The sequence below is a fragment of the Hyaena hyaena genome, unplaced genomic scaffold (genome assembly GCF_003009895.1).
Source record: "Hyaena hyaena isolate Hyena2069 unplaced genomic scaffold, ASM300989v1 scaffold_81, whole genome shotgun sequence".
In the NCBI taxonomy this organism is placed as follows: Eukaryota; Metazoa; Chordata; class Mammalia; order Carnivora; family Hyaenidae; genus Hyaena; species Hyaena hyaena.
The window spans coordinates 3,821,219-3,836,867 of NW_024080714.1; the positions used below are offsets into that span (position 1 = coordinate 3,821,219).

At 41.8% G+C, this 15,649-nt stretch overlaps 1 protein-coding gene across 3 annotated transcripts in view; it reads left to right on the forward strand.

The window, feature by feature from the left end:
• Positions 1-15,649, forward strand: part of RGS17 (regulator of G protein signaling 17) — a 93,227-nt gene that overhangs the window by 11,776 nt on the left and 65,802 nt on the right. Inside the window, exon 2 of one of the 3 annotated variants that reach the window (XM_039234129.1) lies at positions 4,846-4,998. The exons of the other annotated variants lie outside the window; for them this stretch is intronic. The gene's annotated coding sequence lies outside the window, so the exon portion shown is untranslated. The remainder of the gene's footprint in view (positions 1-4,845; positions 4,999-15,649) is intronic. 3 annotated transcript variants of the gene reach the window in all.

Sequence of the window (15,649 nt, forward strand, 5' to 3'; positions counted from 1 at the left end):
TCATGAGTTCGAGCCCCTCACTGGGCTCTGCACTAACAGTGCAGAGTCTACTTGGGATTTTCTCTCTCCCTGTCTTTCTCTGTTCCTCTCCCACTTGTGCATTCTTTCTCTCTCTCTCTCAAATAAACTTAAAAAAAAAAAAAAGAATAGCATTAGAACTGGCAGGCACATGTCATAGAAATAGACTTTGCCATCCTATTGGAAACAACTTTTTAAAAAAATTTTTAAAGTTTATTTATTTAGTTTGAGAGAGAGAGAGAGAGAGAGAGCAAGTGAGCAGGGGAGGGGCAGACAGAGAGGGAGAGAAAATCCCAAACAGGCTCTGCACTGTCAGCGTGGAGCCCAACACGGGGCTGGAACTCAGGAACTGTAAGATCATGACCTGAGCTGAAACTAAGAATCCGACGCTCAACTGACCAGGCCACCCAGGCGCCCTTTGGAAACAACGTTTTAAATGGTCAAAACCATCAGTTAGATGGGCTGCTTTGAAAGTTGGTAAGCTTACTAGCAAGTGCTGGCAAAGATGTTTTGGAGGAGATTTCAGGGTTGGGAGGGCCAAAAACTGCAGGGCCTCCTTGTGACTCTGAGGTTCACGTGGTTCCAGGGAGTTTGGAATGTGAACTCAGGAGAGAGGCCGAGGAAGAAGTACACTTCGAAAATCTTTTACTTAGAAGCGACGGTGGTAGGTGATGGCCAGGAAAAGAAGTGTAGACAGGAGTGAAAGCCTGGAAGAGAATCCTGAAGTATATCTGCATTGAATGGGCAGGAGGGAAAAGAAGGAAACACAAGTGCACACACATGTACACACCCATAGACACATGTACACGTGCATGTACATACACGTGGACACACATACACATTCATACATAAGATGGTCAGAATGAAAAAGAAATGTGTTAAAAGGGAAATGAAGATGCTGTGGTGTGCCCTGAAACTGAGGAAGTGGAGTTGATTTTAACCAACTCTCTTCATACTTATAGTAATCTTCCCAAAAACAGATCGGGAAAGGGAGCCGGTTCACCAGGGATGGGCAGCTGGGTTCTGTCATGTGGCAGAGAGGGCAGGGCCAGGGCCAAGGCAACACGGGAGATTTTGCAATGAGGAAGTTGCTCGCGATTGTCCAGAAGGCCCTGGTGATTAATGATTTATACATCATCTATTTCCAAAAGGTCTGAGGCAGCTTAAATAAAAGCACTGTCACACATGGCAGTGAAAATGAAACAAAATAAAGATAAGAGGCCACAAAGAGGAATGAAGGTGGGGAGGGGGTGGACATGCCACATAATAAGGCCAGGGCTGTTACTGTAACAGGGACCCTCGGTTTTACCTCTGAGGTTCTGGTGGCCAAAATGAAAGGGTTGCAGGACAGGTTACCTATAACTCATTGTTTAATGAAAGGAAACCGGTTTTCAGAGCAGTTTTATTTCCTGGCACTAAATTCCACGAAGAGTAGATGCCCGATTCTTAGATATGGAAAAGTGACATAGTCGACTGTGAGGTCATCAGTGTTTCTGCTTGGAGGCTTGCTTTGAATTGCTGTTTCTCTTTTAAACCCTTGAAGGTCAAATATATAGTGTTAAGTCTGTGAAAAACTAGTGGGGCATCTAAATACTCCCGGGTCTGAAAAAATCAGCATTTAGGACAGACTTAGAGAGGAGGACATCCTAGACGGGAGGAAGCAGAGCCGTTCCAGGAACGCGAGGGCAGGACGACACTAAGTGCCTCACAACCTCCCGTCCTTTGCATCCGTCCCTCTCTCTGCCTGGAAGACTCTCCTCTGATCCTTCCCATCTGTCAGGTCTCAGTTCACAGGTCACCTCTTCAAAGAGACCTTTCCTGGACTCTGCCTAATGTTGGTCCTGTCCATCTATCAGCAGTCTGCTTTGTTTCATTCATAGCATTTACTGCTCTCTTAAATTATCAGTCTCCTTCATCCCATAAGGCAGAATCTAAACTAGTACACTGAACAGTGCCAGTAACAGAACAGGTGCTCGGGATGTGGAAGGGATGACTGTGTTGTGGATGCAGAAGAGCTCCGTTCAGTACTGAAGTGGTCACTAAACAGAGGAAGAGCCGGCAATGGTATATGATGGTAGCTGAGAAGAGAATGATGATTATAATAAAGACCTATTTTGTCCTGGTGAGTTTTAAGAACATTGAAGTTTGAAAGAAGAGTATAGATTCTCTGTACATTTCTTCTTTCTGTTCACGAGGAGCCAGGGCGCTTAGATGAATGGTAAGTTTATGAATATTGATTGATCAGGTTTCTGAGACGTGGAGCCTAAGAGGGAAGAACACAAAGTTGTGGCTAATTCCTTTTTCTCCCTCTTTGGATAATATTATTTACTATGACCCGTTTACATTTTGAAGAATGTCTTCCAAAAGTGTCTTGTGCTATTTTCGCATAAAGAGTGTTGCAGGAGTCTTTCAAAGAGAAGCTAGCTGTTAGGAGCAGTTCCTTCCATGATCCCTCCTGACAGCGCTCAAGTTAAATGTGTGTGTGTGCTTATGCGTAAGCAGTGCGTGGTGTGCGGGGCAGAAAAGAATGCATCAAAATTGCCTACCATGAAAATCAAGCCACTGACCTACAAATGGAAAAGCAGAGGTGCCCAGTGAGAGCAGACCCTTAGGACTGGAGAGGAAATTGGAAGCAGCTCTTGGGAGACCAGGACCAGGATAGGAGGCGAGCAGAGAACACTGTGGAGAGGACTGAGTCGGGGAGAACAGCAGCCTCAGGTGGGGAGCAGAGCCAACGTTTATGTCGGCTATAGAGAGGACTGTGTTTGTTGGCGGTGAGAAGCAAAATTATCAATGGAGAAGTTTCAGGGAAAATGCCATAGACTTTTCTGGAGCACTAATTTCATTCATTCTTGAGACATTTAAAATATTTCTATATCAAAATAAAAACAAGTATATAATATTCATTCATTCATTCATTTATTCAAGGTCAACCTTGGTGATTGGAAGAAATTTTGATTATTTAGCCCTATTTTGAGCTTTGCCTCCAGACTCCAGGGTAAAGTTAGCAGTTCTAAGGTGTAGTGGAATTTCCCCAAGGTTATGGGCAGGGAAAGGATTTTAGAACCACAGAGCGTCATAAGCTCAAAAGGCACCTTGAAACTATCTGAGTCCACAGAAAGAATGGGTTCTTTTCCCCCTCATCTCCTCGTCACTAATATTTTAACCCACAGCTAGAAGAAAGGTGTCGTGGGGCAACACTTACAAATGGGGTTTTATCTAATGGCTTTACTGGAGTCATCCAAAATGACAAAAAAAAATGTTTGCAGCTTAGAATAAAAAATCCCCCACCTAGTTTTTCTTGTATGCTGAATGAGGAATTTTAGTCATAAAATTAAGTGTATTACTTAGTCAATTAATGAAATGTTTGGTTGTTAAAACAAATAAACGGAGACCTTCCTCATTATTATTTGTTAAATCATTCCACACGGGGATGTCCAGTCTAGTAAGTGTTGTCTTTGGGTCATGAGCAAAAATAAATTCTCATAGTTTCAACTGACTAAGAATGCAAGTTTAAAAAATGGAAATTCGTGTTAAAAAAAATAATTGCCTCAGAAACTCATTGGGAATGCTAACTGAAATAAGGTGGATTTTCCTATATGTGCATTCTTTTACTTGAAGGCCGAACAGTGAACTGTCATTCAAAAGTATGGAGTAAACAGGAAATTGAAGCTCAGATAATAAAAATGAAAGGAAGAAATCAGTGTTTAACTGCAAACCTTTCCAGCTACAAAGCAGAAACTATGTTCAGAATCTGAACTATATTGTTGTTTGTAACACTGCACTGCATTGGGCTTTTTGTTTTTTATTTTTTTATAATTTGTTTTAATTTTAAAGTGTGTGTGTGTGCGTGCGCGCACACACACGCACACGTGCATGTGGGGGAGGGGCAGAGGAAGAGAGAGAATCTTACACAGGGCTTGGTCTCAGGACCCTGAGATCATGACCTGAGCTGATTCTTTATTCCTCTATTAGGTGCAGATATGTGAAGCTACATGGGAGTGTACCAAAGATTGAAATATAATGTGAATTTTCTAGACCTTAATTCTGAAAATTGACATGACTTGATATCAATTCATTTCAAATGTGGTAGTATATTATGCTACCACAAATGTAGTCATCGCAGGTCAGAAAATACTGGAAGGAGAGGTCAGAGGAAGGAGACTGCATTCTCCTGGCTTCTCTCATCCAAGGAGATCTATGATAGAACTGATAGCATCCAAGGTTCCGGGCACAAGGGGGAGAAGTGAGCTCATTTTTCTTAGGCTACAAAGTCTGACTTCCCTCCAGGATTTCCCCAGGAACAAGCTGCCAGTCTTATCTTCCTCCCTTAGCTGCTGCTTGCATTTGCCTGCCAAACTTGCTTCCCAGTGTTCTACGCTCTGAGGGACATTTCAGAGAATTTAGAGCTTAGTTAACTGAAGTAGAAGAATTCTGAGGTACATCAGAACATTTAGACCACATTTAACAGAGGTAGAAAACCAAAAGGAGTACGTTCCTGAAATGCATATTTAGGCAATAAGAAAGGAACACAGTTTTATTGTGTCTAAGCTCTTGGAAAAATTAAGTATGGAAGCTGTATAATGCGTAGCGCCTGTGTGGGAGTGAAATGAATAAAAGTGAATAAAACTGTAAAAGAGAAAAGGCGGAGGCAGCTTAAAATTGTAAGGAAGGATGTGGTCTCCCCCCCACCCCCCACTGCGTTGGACAGGTGTTGCCCAATGAGTGACATGTGCTCAACGTTTCCAGTTATGTTATAGGAGAAGTGATATTTCCTGGAAGAAATGGTCTAATCTGAGTGCCCCTTTTACCTGTGTTTTGTCTCAGTCCATAATGACATATACAGAATCACAAGCCGGCTTGGTTTTCAAGGATGGCACTGAAGCAAGAAATGATGAATTATCAAGAGCTGTTAGGGATTTGATTGCTGTCAAAGGGGAAATGAAGGAAAGAAATCTGAATGTGTTCCTGGAAAAATAAGTAAGTTCAGCTAATGCTCTGATTGCTATTTTATTTGTATTTCAGTGATGGACTGGAGGACACATTATGAGTATCCCACCACCACTTGTGATAGTTTAAGGCTAAACTGAGCAAGTGATATTTTCACAGCTGAGACTTTAAATATATTATGTTTTAAAAGTTATGCATTGTCTGGATGGACAAAAATTTGATTATTGATAGTATAGACTTTAGGAAGCTTGTTTTGACTTGTAATTTGTCTTCTGCAAATAGGACCAGATATTTATTATAGAATTTACTTAGTTTAACTTCAAAGAACAATTAAAGGCTTCATCGTGAAATGAAACCAGTTTAAAGTTTTAAACCTGCTCTTGACACTTCAAGTTCATTACACTTCAAGTATAATGTTAGGTGTTGGGAGGAAAACATGGCGCCTGTGGCTCTGAACAGTAAATTGCTAAAAATGTCCATTTAATCTTGAGATAGGATGCAGGAAAGCCAAGTTCAAACTGTAGCTACAAAGGGGCTCGGGAGCTCACGAATCCTAGCATGACAGATAACTGTAATGTTCACGTGGGATCACCATCAATATCATCAAGGTGTTTCCGGCGCCTGCCATGAATCATCTGGGCTTGCTCATCCACTGTGGACCGGTATGTCTTCCACAGTCTCTCCCTGAAAGGAAGATTTCAGGTGCAGATTCCATGTCATTTGAAGACCCACCTTTTCCTCCCCTTTCTTTTACACTCTTCTACTTGCAAAGACCAGGGTACTTCCCTGCCGAAAATGGCCTCTGTGCTGCCACTTCTGTGCCTTTGCTTAGGCTTTTTTCTGTCTGGAATGCCATACACATTTCTCTCCACGTTTCTAAATCCTGACCATCTTTTGTCTGGCCACCTTGCAGTGACTTGCCCCTCCAGTGAAACTTCCTGCATTGTAACATTGACACTTGTATTCTTGTCTTCTCCATGAGCAAACCTTTTTCCTTCCCGTATTCTTTTTTTTTTTTTTTTTTTTTTTGAGAAAGAGAGGAAGCAAGCATGGGAGGGGCAGAGAGAGAGGGGGAGAGAGAGAATCTTAAGCAGGCTCCATGCCCAGCATGATGCAGGGCTCCATCTCACATCTGTGAGATCCTGACCTGAGTCAAAATCAAGAGTCAGATGCATAATCACCAAGCGCCCCACCTTCCTGTATTCTTATCAGAGTGTGGCATCTACACAATCACTCATGCTGGAACACCGGGAGTTGACCTTGAACCCTTTCTCACTCTCACCCTGCTCATAACTAATCTGTCCCTAAGCTAGGCTTAATTTACCTCGAATGCTTCTTACCTCTGCCCCATTTCTCTATTTCTGTTCTCCCCATTCACCCTCATCATCTTGCCTGGACTATTGTAGTGGCCTCATGTCTGCATTCTCATGTCATTCCACGGTCCTGCACATGGTGCCAGGATGACCAACATATGACTTCAGTTGCTACTTCATACTCAGAAAGCATGCCTTGTCTCCCCATCACCTATGGATAAAATCCAAATACTATGCATGGCCCTCTCCATGATTCCTTCCAGCCTGCTTTCCCCAATTGCTGTTAGTTCTCAGGTACCTTACTCCCCAGTTACACTGAATGAATGAATAGATGGATAGATGGATGAATGAATGAGTGAATGAATGAATCTTTAAAAAAATAAGCCATGCTATTTATAAGCCTCCTTATTTTTTCTCCTGCTGTTACGTCTAGATGAAATGTTTTACCTGCCTTGATCCACTTAGCAAACCTCGCCTTTCATATTGCTTTCAGTAAAACTGTCTCTGGCTCTCCCTGGCATAATTCCATGCTTGCTCTTCCACAAGTGAAAATGTGGTATAGACTTTAATCATCTCACAGCTAAGTTCTAAGCTTACTGAAAGTGGGGACCAGTTTTTTGTTGGGGTTGGAGAGAGGGAGATGAGGAGAGCTTTTTTTTAAATGCCCAGCACAGATAATAGGTCTCTAATAAATATTTATTAGCTGTCCATAAAGATGGAATCTTCTCTGTCGACACTCTGTAGGATAGGCAATGCTCTGTAATATAAGGTAGAGTCAGAGTGGCATCTGTTTGCCAAGTAGCCCTAGCTTAAACTGGACTGATGAAGTAGCCATACTTGGGATGCCTTAGGCAGAGTCATTGAAACCGACCAAATTCCAAATTCCATGAGGCTACTCTGCTGAAGGTTATCATTTTGCTCTGAGTAAAATGCCAAGTCCTTAAAATGCTCTGAGGGACCTGTGTGGTGAGTCCACCCTCTCCACCTCCTGACCCCTGAACTCATCGCCTCTACTCCCCCACCCCGCCCTTGCTACTATGCTCCAGCCATACAGCCTTTTAGTTGTTTGTGCAGTGGGTCAGAACACTCCTAACTGAAGCCCTTTGTTCCTCTTGCCCGGAATGGTCTTCCCACAGATATCCATATGGCTCACTTCTGTATCTCCCTTATCTTTCTTCAGATGTCACCTTTTCAAGGGCACCTTCCTTGACCACTATATAAAGTTGCAGGCTCTCCCTCCCTGATTACCCTCCACCTTGTTTTTTTCAATAGCACTTAAAAGTCCTATGTGATTTTTATGTCTTTTATGCATGTCTGTATTCCAGGTACTAAAACAGAGCCTAGCTCAAAGTAGCCATTCCATAAATATTTGTTGAATAAATCAGTGAATCCATCTACCATGTGCGACAGCTCTTCTTGTATGTTTCTCTTTGAATAATCTTTATGTCCATGAACTAATTTCAGGTCCAGTAGTTGGTTAATGTCTGATCTTAGTCAAACACGTTCTGGATTAAGAGTCATTTATCTTAGGTTTCACCCTCGGCTCTGCCACTTACTAATCGTGTGTGTGACCTTGAGCGAGTCATTCCATCTTTCTGGGTCTGGTTTTTCTTATTTGTAAAACAGGGCTAATGATACCTAGTGGATTACCAGAAGTATGACAAATACTTCAACAGCTATGAAGTTCTGAAAGCATGTTGTTATTTTTATTTATTATCTGTGCAAGGAACTTAAGAGGCAACACGGGTAATGAATAGTCAAACAGATGTAAATCTGATGTCTGTCTCTACCGCTTCTTAGCTATGATTCTGAGAAACTTTACTTCCTTTTCTGTGAATAAGGAAGATATTTTATCTCAGAATTGATTGAAATACCAAATGAAGTAATACACAATGTTTCAACAGTTCTATATACAGGTGTTGTTTTTTTTTTTTTCCATATTTTAACATTTTCAGAACCCAGTATGCATTTTACAATCAGTGATGTCTTCGGTGCAGTGAAATGTGGCATTTACTCGGAAGCTCTTACATGTTAAACAGGATGGTAATTATAGTTCAGAACCTTTCAGGTCACTCTGACAGTTTTAAATATTTGTCTCTCTTCCCTTACCAGGAAGAAGTGGGTTTTCCGTGAAAAATAATAAAGAAGTGAATTTTGTCTCTTAAAATGTTTCATGGCCATTCGTTTGCAGGTTGTCTTTAAAATCTGCTAATTTTTTTTTCTGATTTTACCCGAAAGAACATAAAGCTACTTATTTATCATTTTGTGTTTGTTTTTCTGGGCCCCTCTCGCTGTATCTTCCACCTTTCGTTTGGCTTACACGTTCTCTTCCCTTTGGTTCGGTCATGGAGAACAAGAATAGAAGAATATCCTGGCAACCTCAGCAACCGTACTTTAACATAATACGGTTGCTAGGAGAAGAGGGTAGTAGCTGCACTTGCGAGGCCAGGACACGTGGCGCTGCTGGCCTGGAAGAGCCAGTGGCTGTGCAGAAACCACCAGCCGCAGTAGCCTCCTTCGCCCTGCCTTCTTCAGGAGGGCAAGGAAGTCCGGTTGCCCTGGCATGCCTTCCGTCAACGAGTAGTGATATTTTATGGCCTAGTTTAAATAAAATGTAAACCCCAAGGGAATAAAAAAAATTACTCCCCCTAAAGATGCTGTTGTAAAGCAATGTCACATTTCAGCCCATTGCTCCTAAAACATTCTTCTGTTAAAAAGAGGCCGCTAACGCAGTGTTCTAATCAACGGTAGGTCATTCCTCAGATGGTGTAGCCTCCTGTCTGCTTTGTGGTTTGGTGTAAGGCCCTGGCTTTCAGTTCACAGAGCTGGAAAAGAATAACCGCTGAGTCCTGTGTGCATTTAGTGTAAGAAACTCTACACACGCCAACCATGCCCTTTGTTCGCTGGACGGTAAGGATTCCGAGATGGGTGTCTACTTCCATAACAGCTTGCGGGGAGGGAGCTCATGCCGCTGGTTGTTTTATGCATTCAGCAGTTGTGGCTGAGATTCTCCCCAGTGCCAGCCACCGAGTGTCAGGGCAGCGGCCAAAAATAAATATTTTAAGATAGAACGCATAAAGCAAGACACGTGCGCAATGAAAATAGAATGCCTAATGTTTGCATTGTGCTTTTCCTTTATTTGAGGAAGGCACCAAAATGTGTGGGGCTTAGCCCTTATTAGCATTTGAAAGAAAGTAAAATTGAGGAAAAGAAACAGTTTTGGATCTATTCGCACAGGCCAGCCCTCAGTTGGCAGCTGTGATTAGATTTCTCCATATGCACAGGGGGCCCAGAGAAACTCTGAGTGACCATTGCTGCCTATGTAGTGTGTTGTGGCCACGGTGAGATAGGCTAACAAAAGTCAGTGGACTATGCCTGGATAATTTTAAGAAACCCAAGGGGCTCCTGCGTGGCTCAGTTGGTTAAGTGACCGACTTCGGCCCAGGTCATGATCTCACAGTTAGTGGGTTCTAGCCCTGCATCGGGCTCTATGCTGACAGCTCAGAGCCTGAAGTGGGCTTCAGATTCTGTGTTTCCCTGTCTCTGCTCCTCCCCGGCTCATGCTCTGTCTCTGTCTCTCTCTCAAAAATAATATAAAATAAAAAAAAAAAAAGAAACTCCAGATCATAGTCTCTCCTTCCAGATTTCATTATCTGCCTAGTGGGTTCTGGACAAAGTCTGACTCCAGCATACATCTATTACATTCTGTATCTGCATTTCTTAGACGAAAGTACATGTGATTCAGTTCATTTGATGTTAAGGCCTGTATCATTCAGCTACCCTCTTGTTTTCCTTCTCTGAAGAATTGAGTAACCAGATTGGCATGTAAGAAATTCTTCGAACTCATGAACTTATGCCCACTAATTCTCTGATTCTTTTTTCCTTTTGATCTGAACATTAAAAAATGAGAATGTTAGCCTGCATTTAGGTATGCTTCAATCCAAAATAAAACTGGAAATAGGTTACAGAGTGATGCGGCTATGACTTTAGTATAGAAATTTAAAAACATTTTTTTTCTTTGAGACTAAAGACTAAAGATTTATATCAAAAAGAAGTTCTAGGACAGAGAACTCTGCTATTCCTTTCTAGTCCAAATCACATTTCTGGGACTATAGTGACTCTAGAACTAGTTTTTCTGTATGTTCCCAAATGTTTGTGTACGTATACATGTTATATCCGTGATTTTACTTAACTTGAAAGATGTATGAGTTTTGCCAGTTGCCCCCCCCCCCCCCCCCCCCCCCCCCCCCCAGAGAAAACCAGAGACATGGTGTGTCTCTGGCAGGCTACATTTCCTATTCTCCCTACTGGGGTCCGATCTGATTGTCACAGCATCACCTGGTGTCTGCTGTTAGGACTTCTGGATGGAGCAACCTGATAAGGCTTATCACTTTTTTTTAACAGAAGGCTGTGAAGGAGCAAAAATGCCTTTGAAGTACAAAGACCGGTCACTACATCTGATGGAATGCGGGGCAATGGGTCTGATATCTTGGTAGTAGGTACCACTTCATAACCACTAACATAAATAGTCACCAAAGGTGGCATATACTCTTAACTGCCCAGGTTAGTTTTGCCAGCATCTATTTTCATTTTATGAAGGAATTATGCTTTTTTTAAAAAAAATTTTATTTTATGCCTTTATTTTGAGACAGAAACAGAGAGCGAGTGGAAGAGGGGCAGAGAGAGAGGGAGACAAAGAATCTAAAGCAGGCTCCAGGCTCTGGGCTGTCAGCACAGAGCTCGACATGGGGCTCGAACGCACAGACTGTGAGATCATGACCTGAGCCGAAGTCGGACGCTTAACCGACTGAGCCACCCAGGCGCCCCAGAAATTCTGCTTTAAACAGAAAAGATATCTATCATAGTTTTAAATCAGTAGCATATGATATCATCACTAGTAGAATATGGAATAGTAGAATGAGTATGAACTTTGACATCTATCTGATTAGGCTCAAATATGAATTGCAGCACTTAGAATATAAGCAGTAATTTCTAGTATATATATTAACACTTAAACTGTTGTTCCCAGACTTCAGAAATCTTTTGACCACACAGGGACTTAAACTCCATTAATTAACCATCCCTCATCCCTGATGTCCTCTTACTCCTGGATGTGAAAACTTTTTAAAAGTTTATTTCCGGATCGCTAGTGTCTGCACCTTTCTAGGCACATAATAGTCAATAAACATTTGTTGGATTAAAGAAGAAATGTATGTAATGAATGTTTAAACCCATAGGTCATTTTTCCTCACTTTTATTCTTAAGAAATGTTTGCCCATTTTCTCATGCAGTCACAATCCATATTTTATCAAGAGCCACAAGTAACAGCTGACCTGTCCACTGTTTTTTCCATTATTTGTCAAGGAACAAATAAGTCAAAGTGCCCGCTAAGCTGTTACACTTCATTCTTAAGTTCCAAGCCAACGAGACACTGAGTTGAAATAGCCATGAAACAAATAGGTTCTAGGTGGTTCTGCTATTACCAGTATTATTTTTATACGAAGAGGCCCTGTTATACAAAAGGGGCAGCCTTTTGGGGCGGCTGGGTGGCTCAGTCGGTTAAGTGTCCGACTTTGGCCTAGATCATGATCTCAAAGTTGTGGAGTTCGAGCCCCATGTCGGGCTCTGTGCTGACACCTGGAGCCTCTTTCAGATTTTCTGTCTCCCTCTCTCTCTACCCTTCCCCCACTTGCGCTCTGTCTCTGTCTCTCTCTCAAAAATAAACATTAAAGAAGGGGCAGCCTCTACCTTTGGCCATGTTTTTTAGATGCTTTCTACCATCTTTCTGACAACCTTCAAGAAAAGTTAATTTATCTGAAATAAATATGAAAGAGATTTTCAGTTTATTTTTTAATTTAATTTTTAATTTTAGAGAGAGAGAGGGAGAGATTGAGGGAGCATAAGCAGGGGAGAGGAGCAGAGGGAGAGAGAGAATCCCAAGCAGGCACCACACCAAGCAGGGGCTCCATCCCACAGCACTGGGATCATGACCTGAGCTGAAACCAAGAGTCAGACGCCTGACTGCCTGAGCCATGCAGCCGCCCTGATATTTTGAGGTGTAAGTGAAGCATTCAACCTGAAGACACGAAGGCCAGTTCTGTGACCCCTTTGTTCATCAACTTTGACAGCTCAAGTTCTGTAATGGGGCCTTTTCCCTATGGAGAAAAATACCCTGCGTGTTAGAGGTGAATATGAACTATCATTTATGTGGCAGTGGCCATAGAGCTATAATATAATAATCTGTAAGCTGCAGGAGATTTGAGATCACTGTCTAGCTTGATCCTCCTCCTATCATGGAAAAGGGGGAGCAAACCCAATGAAACGGCTGCCTCACTGTGATAAGGAAACGAGCCCAGCTTGACACCCAAGATCTCTGTTTCGCAGCAGCTCTGGCGTACTGAGCATGTCAGGGTGGAGCAGACACATTGCCAGGGCTTTTACGTGCATCACAGATCCTCACGATAAGGTAGTGAGGTAAGTCTTATCATCATTCCTTTTTTTCTTTTTTTTTTTTTCTTTTGGTCAGATGAGGAAACTGCCCAGAGAGGCTAAGTAACATTACTACATCACACAGCAAGTAAGAGCCAGAGCCCATCTTCAGCCTCACTGAACGCATCTTTCATGGCCTTTCCGACCCTGTGCCTTGGCATATGACGTCTCCCCTACCTCTCGGCCCTCTTCCCTCATTCTGAACACACAACGGAAATGCCGCTACTTTGGGAACCGCTCCAGCCCTGTCTTCTGGGTCCCAGTAACACCTTGTTCGTTCCTCTATCGAAGCCCTTATATTGTCGCATTATGCAAGATCTATTCCTGTCCTCCTTCCCATGAGATGTTACTTCCCTGAATCAGACTCTGTGTTATTTTTCCTTTATATTTCTTGGACTTTGCATTTATCCAGGACACAGAGACACTACAGAGTGTTAGGTGGGTGACTATATTATAAGAGAGACTCTGTGTTTTAGAGAGCTGAAACTGATATATTCAAATTTTCAGAGCTGGAAACAGTGTGGCACATAAGTTTTATTTGTGGTTATTTGCAAACCAAGCTACAGCTATTTCTTATAGACTCTAAATAGTCAAGTGCCTTCCCATGTGGAGAGTTATGCATCCCTTTTACAGTTCAGCCAATATGAATAATATAGAATTAGATCATTTTTTGCCAAAGATTGGAGAAATGGCATTCTGGTAAATGCCTTCCTCTTAAAATATTTGAGAATTATTTGTGAAGTACGTTTGGAAATAGAAATCTGTATATCTATAGAATAGCATATATAATTCAAGACCCTGTTGTACTACAGACTCAATTATTAAATGGTTAGATTTTCCTAGAGTAAATACAACTGGCATTCAATTTTGCAATAATTTATTAAATTGCAGCATTTTACCAAAACACAAAGTAGAAATATTTATTATTTTTTAAAGTAGTTTATTGTCAAGTTGGTTTCCGTATAACACTCAGTGCTCATCCCCACAAGGGCCCTCCTCCATGCCCATCACCCCCCCTCTCCCCAACACCCATCAGTCCTCAGTTTGTTCTCAGCATTTGCTCTTTCATGGTTTGCCTCCCTCCCTCTCCCCAACTACTTATCCCCTTCTTCTCCCCCATGGTCCCCCATTAAGTTCCTCCTAATCCACCGAAAAGTGAAAGCATATGGTATCTGTCCTCTGCCTGACTTATTTTGCTCAGCATAACACCCTCAAGGTCCATCCAGGTTGCTACACATGGCCAGATTTCATTCTTTCTCATTGCCATGTAGTATTCCATCGTATAGATAAACCACATCTTCTTGATCCATTTGTCCATTGATGGACACTTAGGCTCTTTCCACGTTTTGGCTATTGTTGAGAGTGCTGCTATGAACATTGGGGTCCATGTGCTCCTGTGCATCAGCATTTCTGTATCCCTTGGGTAAATTCCTAGCAGTGCTATTGCTGGGTCATAGGGGAGTTCTAGTGTTAATTTTTTGAGGAACCTCCACACTGTTTTCCAGAAGGGCTGCACCAGCTTACATTCCCATCAACAGTGTAGGAAGGTGCCCTTTTCTCCGCATCCTCACCAGCATCTATAGTCTCCTGATTTGTTCATTTTAGCCACTCTGACTGGCGTGAGGTGGTATCTCAGTGTGGTTTTGATTTGTATTTCCCTGATGAGGAGGGACGCAGAGCATCGTTTCCTGTGTCTGTTGGCCATCTGCATGTCCTCTTTGAAAGGTGTCTGTTCATGTCATCTGCCATTTCTTCACTGGATTATTTGTTTTTTGGGCGTGGAGTTTGGTGAGTTCCTTATAGATTTTGGATACTAGCCCTTTATCTGATATGTCATTTGCAACTATCTTTTCCCATTCTGTCGGTTGCCTATTAGTTTTATTGACGGTTTCCATTGCCGTGCAGAAGTTTTTATCTTGTTGAGGTCCCAATAGTTCATTTTTGCTCTTGATTCCCTTGAATTTGGGGGTGTGTCAAGTAAGAAATTGCTGTGGTTGAGGTTAAGGAGGTTGTTTCCTGCTTTCTCCTCTAGGGTTTTGATGGTTTCCTGTTTCATATTCAGGTCCTTTATCCATTTTGAGTTTATTTTTGTGTATGATGTGAGAAAATGATCTAGTTTCAGTCTTCTGCATGTTGCTGTCCAGTTCTCCCAGCACCATCTGTTAAAGAGGCTGTCTTTTTTCCATTGGATACTCTTTCCCGCTGTGTTAAAGATGAGTTGGCCATACATTTGCAGGCCCAATTCTGAGTTCTCTATTCTATTCCATTGGTCTGTGTGTCTGTTTTTGTGCCGATACCATACTGTCTTGATGATTACAGCTTTGTAGTAGAGGCTAAAGTCTGGGATGGTGATGCCTCCCATTTTGGTTTTCTTCTTCAATATTACTGTGGCTATTTGGGGTCTTTTGTGGTTCCATACAAATTTTAGGATAGTTTGTTCTAGTTTTGAAAGAATGCTGGTGCAATTTTGATTGGGTTACATTGAATGTGTAGATTGCTTTGGGTAGTAATGACATTTTAACAATATTTATTCTTCTGATCCATGAGCATGGGATGTTTTTCCATTTCTTTGTGTCTTCTTCAATTTCCTTCATAAGTTTTCTATAGTTTTCATCTTACAGACCTCTTATATCTTTGGTTAGGCTTATTCCTAGGTATTTTATGATTTTTTTGTGCAGTTGTGAATGGGATCAATTTCTTGATTTCTCTTTCTATTGCTTCATTATTGATGTATAAAAATGCAGCTGATTAAAGTAAAACATTTAAAATTGTGAACAGAGCATTACTACTTCAGAAATGTTTCTCCTGTTTTATTCATGTATTCTGTTTGCTACTGATTTTTTTTTTATATCTGTCACATGGTGGCCAAGATATACACC